Source organism: Pleurodeles waltl, chromosome 4_2 (assembly GCF_031143425.1).
Source record: "Pleurodeles waltl isolate 20211129_DDA chromosome 4_2, aPleWal1.hap1.20221129, whole genome shotgun sequence".
Classification (NCBI taxonomy): domain Eukaryota; kingdom Metazoa; phylum Chordata; class Amphibia; order Caudata; family Salamandridae; genus Pleurodeles; species Pleurodeles waltl.
This window is the reverse complement of record NC_090443.1, coordinates 286,385,091-286,391,090: the sequence shown is the minus strand read 5'-3', so window position 1 is coordinate 286,391,090 and position 6,000 is coordinate 286,385,091.

Below are 6,000 nucleotides of genomic sequence, written 5' to 3'. Positions count from 1 at the left end.
GTAATACCACCAGCCGCAAAATATCGGCCGCCGGGCTGGAGATGGTTATCTCCAGCCCGGCGGCTGCTACCGCCATGTCGGTCGGAGTGGTACATTGTAAGTACCGCCAGCCTGTTGGCGGTACTACCGCCACATTAACACTGACCGCCGGGGTCATAATGACCCCCTAAATGCTGCCAATTTATTGTATAATTGCTTTTCCTTCCCTCCCTCCTCCTCCCCTTGTTTCTCTCTTCCCCCTCCTTCCCCTCTCCCCGTTCCTTTTCTTTCATTTCTTCTTCCCTCTTCCTACTGATGCTTTTAGAGGGATTGATAACTCCCTGTTGACCTGGCTAATTTGTATTTAATAGAATTATTAATGAATTATAGAACATAGGATTGATTTTCGTTAGCTATCTTATGTTTTAAACATGGTTTCAATTATGATTTTTATGGTTCCTTTGAATGGATCAACAGTAAGTTTAGGTAAATCTCCATTTAGGAAACAATAGGGAATTATGTACATTTTGTTCCTTATTTATGTATATGTAAATGTAAATGAGGTGGTACAGGGCATTCTCTTTTTTGTCTTTTAATTTCGGGTGTATTCTTTTATACTTTGTAGGTGGTGTCAAAATGTTGTTTGTCTTAATGTATAGTAATTTTTCTCTGTATACGAACACAGGTCCATTCCTGCTTTTATGGTGAATTTTCATTGTTGGTACATGTTGTGTGTATTTATGGTTGGTTATGTGTATATTTATTTAGACATTGTATCTGTTGCATTTCAGCCCTGAAGAAGTCCCTATAAAGGCTGTTTTTGGTGCCAATATGTGTGATTATTTTAAGGAGAGAAAATAAAACAAAGATTTGATCAACAAATATATGTGATTTGGGACTTTTTAAGATATGATTGTTTGTGGTGCACCACTCTCTTATTTCTCTAGGTGAGTAGAGATGACTCGGCCCGACTAACTTTCTCGCTTTATTGCTTCTATTTCTCCATTTCTCTCTCCCCATCTTTCTCTTGATTGAAGCCCCTGTGCCTGTGAAAATTAACTGGGGAAAGTGACAGTGACACCAGCACAGTTCGGGGCTTTCAGAGCCGTCCTCCAGTTGCTCCAAACCACCAGTGGAATGTCCGGGGGACTAAAAGGTCAGCACGGCCCTCTTTAAGTCATTTGCTTTCTTGTTTTCGGTTGCATGTTTTGAGCTCAGCTGGGTGCTCTGATACCTTTAAAGAAGGTTTTCATTGATCATCAGGAATGAAAAATGTGCACTGAAAGGAAAAACAAAACATTAATTACCATTATGCTACATGGTCTTGTGAGTAAAAGGTTACCCAGGCATGATGCTTCTAGATTGTGGCCCCACTCACAATGCCCCAGACAACCACACACAGAGAGATCTTCTGTCGTCCGCTGGAATCACGGTTTCCCGGTCTAAAGGCCCTGCGTGAGCACATGTGAATGTTAGTAGCAGAAAAACGTAAACCAATGCTCTCCTGTATGTCCTAATATGCACTTTCTTTACAGGTTGGTTACTGTGCACTACCATCTCAAAGGGGCCTCGGAATTTCCTCCTACCCACCATATACAGCACGGAAGTGGAAGGGGCCCTCAGTGCCCACCCAGCCTTGCCTCTTCCTACAAACTCAGCTGGGCACCTTACACCTTCTTTCTATAAAAAGGGTTTGTTGAAAGTGTAAAGACCATTTACTGCTGTGGTGACGGGGCACAAGGAGGGCCAAGAGCATTCCAACTGGGGCTCTGGTCCCTTCAGTTCCACTCATCACCTGGGAATTGCCACTGCTTTTGTCCTGAAGATGCGTGTAAGTGGTGTGTGATTTGTTCAGATGGACCGAGGGGGCGAGAAGGATATACTGGAAGAGAGCGGACAGGACTCGGAGGAACAGAGAAACGGGCAGAGACAAACAGCTAGAGGGACAGATACAGAGACAGACAAGTAGAGGCAGAAAGAAATAAAGCTTGATCGATATATAGATGGGATATTGTAGGAAAGTACCATCTTGCCTGGCATGTTACCCCCATATTTCACTGTATGTATGTTGTTTTAGTCCTTGTGTCACTGGGATCCTGCCAGGCAGGACCCCAGTGCTCATAGTATGTGCCCTGTATGTGTTCCCTGTGTGGTGCCTAACTGTATCACTGAGGCTCTGCTAACCAGAACCTCAGTGTTTATGCTCTCTCTGCTTTCCAAATTTGTCACTGCAGGCTAGTGACTAAATTTACCAATTCACATTGGCATACTGGTACACCCATATAATTCCCTTGTATATGGTACTGAGGTACCCAGAGTATTGGGGTTCCTGGAGATCCCTATGGGCTGCAGCATTTTTTTTGCCACCCATAGGGAGCTCTGACAATTCTTACACAGGCCTGCCACTGCAGCCTGAGTGAAATAACGTCCACGTTATTTCACAGCCATTTACCACTGCACATAAGTAACTTATAAGTCACCTATATGTCTAACCTTCACTTAGTGAAGGTTGGGTGCCAAGTTACTTAGTGTGTGGGCACCCTGGCACTAGCCAAGGTGCCTCCACATCGTTCAGGGCAAATTCCCCGGACTTTGTGAGTGCGGGGACACCATTACACGCGTGCACTGTACATAGGTCACTACCTATGTACAGCATCACAATGGTAACTCCGAACATGGCCATGTAACATGTCTAAGATCATGGAATTGTCCCCACAATACCAGAATGGTATTGGGGGGACAATTCCATGATCCCCCGGGTCTCTAGCACAGAACCCGGGTACTGCCAAACTGCCTTTCTGGGGTTTCCACTGCAGCTGCTGCTGCTGCCAACCCCTCAGACAGGTTTCTGCCCTCCTGGGGTCCAGGAAGCCCTGGCCCAGGAAGGCAGAACAAAGGATTTCCTCTGAGAGAGGGTGTTACACCCTCTCCCTTTGGAAAATCGGTGTGAAGGGCTGGGGAGGAGTGGCCTCCCCCAGCCTCCGGAAATGCTTTGATGGGCACAGATGGTGCCCATCTCTGCATAAGCCAGTCTTCACCGGTTCAGGGATCCCCCAGCCCTGCTCTGGCGCGAAACTGGACAAAGGAAAGGGGAGTGACCACTCCCCTGACCAGTACCTCCCAGGGGAGGTACCCAGAGCTCCTCCAGTGTGTCCGAGACCTCTGCCATCTTTGAAACAGAGGTGTTGGAGGCACACAGGACTGCTCTGAGTGGCCAGTGCCAGCAGGTGACATCAGAGCCCGCGTCTGATAGGCTCTTACCTTTCTTGGTAGCCAATCCTCCTTTCTTGGTAGCCAAACCTCCTTTTCTGGCTATTTAGGGTCTCTGCTTTGGGGAATTCTTCAGATAACGAATGCAATAGCTCACCAGAGTTCCTCTGCATCTCCCTCTTCGACTTCTACCAAGGATCGACCGCTGACTGCTCCAGGACGCCTGCAAAACCGCAACAAAGCAGCAAGACGACTACCAGCAACATTGTAGCGCCTAATCCTGCCGGCTTTCTCAACTGGTTCCTGGTGGTGCATGCTCTGGGGGTCGCCTGCCTTCACCCTGCACCAGAAGCACAAAGAAATCTCCTGTGGGTCGACAGAATCTTCCCCCTGCTAACGCAGGCACCAAAAGACTGCATCACCGGTCCTCTGGGTCCCCACTCATCCTGACGAGCGTGGTCCCTGGAACACAGCAACTCTGTCCAAGTGACTCCCACAGTCTAGTGACTCTTCAGTCCAAGTTTGGTGGAGGTAAGTCCTTGCCTCCCCATGCTAGACTGCAAACCCGTGTACTGCGTGATTTGCAGCTACTCCGGCTCCTGTGCACTCTTCCAGGATTTCCTTCATGCACAGCCTAGCCTGGGTCCCCAGCACTCCGTCCTGCAGTGCTCAACCCGCTGAGTTGGCCTCTGACGTCGTGGGACCCTCCTTTGCAACTTTGCGTGGACTCCGGTTCACTAATCTTCTAAGTGCCTGTTGGGGTACTTCTGCGGGTGCTGCCTGCTTCTGTGAGGCCTCTCTGAGTTGCTGAGCGCCCCCTCTGTCTCCTCCTCCAAAAGGTGATATCCTGGTCCTTCCTGGTCCTCAGCAGCACCCAAAAACCTCTACCGCGACCCTTGCAGCTAGCAAGGCTTGTTTGTGGTATTTCTGCGTGGGAATACCTCTGCAAGCTTCATCGCGACGTGAGACATCTTCCATCCAAAGGAGAAATTCCTAGTCCTCTTCTTTCTTGCAGAACTCCAAGCTTCTTCTATCCGGAGGCAGCTGCCTTGCACCTTCATCTGGGGTTTTCTGGGCTCCTGCCCCCCCTGGACACTGTCACGACTATTGGACTTGGTCCCCTTGCTTTGCAGGTCCTCAGGTCCAGGAATCTGTCTTCAGTGCACCGCTGGTGTTTGTGGTTCTTGCAGAATCCCCCTATCACGACTATTGTGCTCTTTTGGGGTAGTAGGTGTACTTTACTCCTACTTTTCAGGGTCTTAGGGTGGGGTATCTTGGACACCCTGACTGTTTTCTTACAGTCCCAGCGACCCTCTACAAGCTCCCATAGGTCTGGGGTCCATTCGTGATTCGCATTCCACTTTTGGAGTATATTGTTTGTGTTGCCCCTAGACCTATGTTCACCTATTGCAACCCATTGTAATTCTACACTGTTTGCATTACTTTTCTGACTCTTACTTACCTGATTTTGGTTTGTGTACATATAACTTGTGTATATTACTTACCTTCTTACTGAGGGTACTCACTGAGATACTTGTGGCATATTGTCATAAAAATAAAGTACCTTTATTTTTAGTAAGTCTGAGTATTGTGTTTTCTTATGATATTGTGCATATGATATAAGTGGTATAGTAGGAGCTTTGCATGTCTCCTAGTTCAGCCTAAGCTACTTTGCCATAGCTACCTTCTATCAGCCTAAGCTGCTAGAAACACCTCTATTCTACTAATAAGGGATAACTGGACCTGGCACAAGGTGTAAGTACCTTTGGTACCCACTACAAGCCAGGCCAGCCTCCTACAGATATAACTATCAATTATGCAGCAGGTGTAGTGGCACCAGGGATCAGGATTGAAAGAGGCCCACTGTACCCCAAATAAAGCTGATCTTATTACCCAACTGTTGGATGGGGGTATATTTCTCTTGCTTGAACTAGGGCAATTGTCCCCCTTTCCACAAGATAGATAGAAAGATGAACAGTTAGAGATAGAAGGTGAGACAGCAGTGGTCTGAGATAGATAGATGGATGAGTTTTTAAAGAGGTAGAGAGACAGAGAGAGTGACAGAAGTGGCTTGAGACTCATAAAGATAGACACTTGAGTTTTTATATATATATATACACGCAGTTGTGTCCCTTCCCTGTTCCCTTCCTTCACTCCCCACTTTCCTTTCTGTGTATCTTGATCACATGCTTCCTTGCTGTGCCTCTTCTTGTCATTCCGTTTCTCCCTGTCTTTCTTTCTCTGTTTTCTTTTTTGCTCTTAGACTTGCTCCCTGTCTCTATTGCTCATCTCTACCTGGCTATCTGTCTTTCTCTTTCTGTCTCCCTGTTTTCCTCAGTCTCTCTCTCTTTCTCTTTCTGTTTCTCACCTTCCTGTTCTTTTGCTCTGTCTTTCCTTGTCTCCATCCCTGTATCTCAATATTACCTCTCCCAATCTCTTGAACTGTCTCTACCTGTCTCTAGCCCTATCCCTCACTGTCTCTCCCTGCCTTTCTGTTTCCCTGCATTTCTCTGTGTTCGCCTTTCCCAGTCTCTCTCTTTTTCCATCCCTGCCTTTCTTTTTGTCTTTCTATGCCTCTCCCTGTGTTTGACTTCTTTGTATTTCCAGTCTCTCTCTGTTTTCCAACGTGACCCTCCCTATTGCTCCGTTTCTTTCTGCCTCTCCCTGTCTTCAACTTTCTCTAAATTTCTTTCTCTGTCCCCTCTCTCTTTCTGACCTTCTTAGTCTCTTTCTCTCTTTCAATGCCTGTCCCCGCCTTCTCTCTCTTTCCCTGTGTCTCTCCCTTGTCTCTCCTATCAATGGGCCCTATTC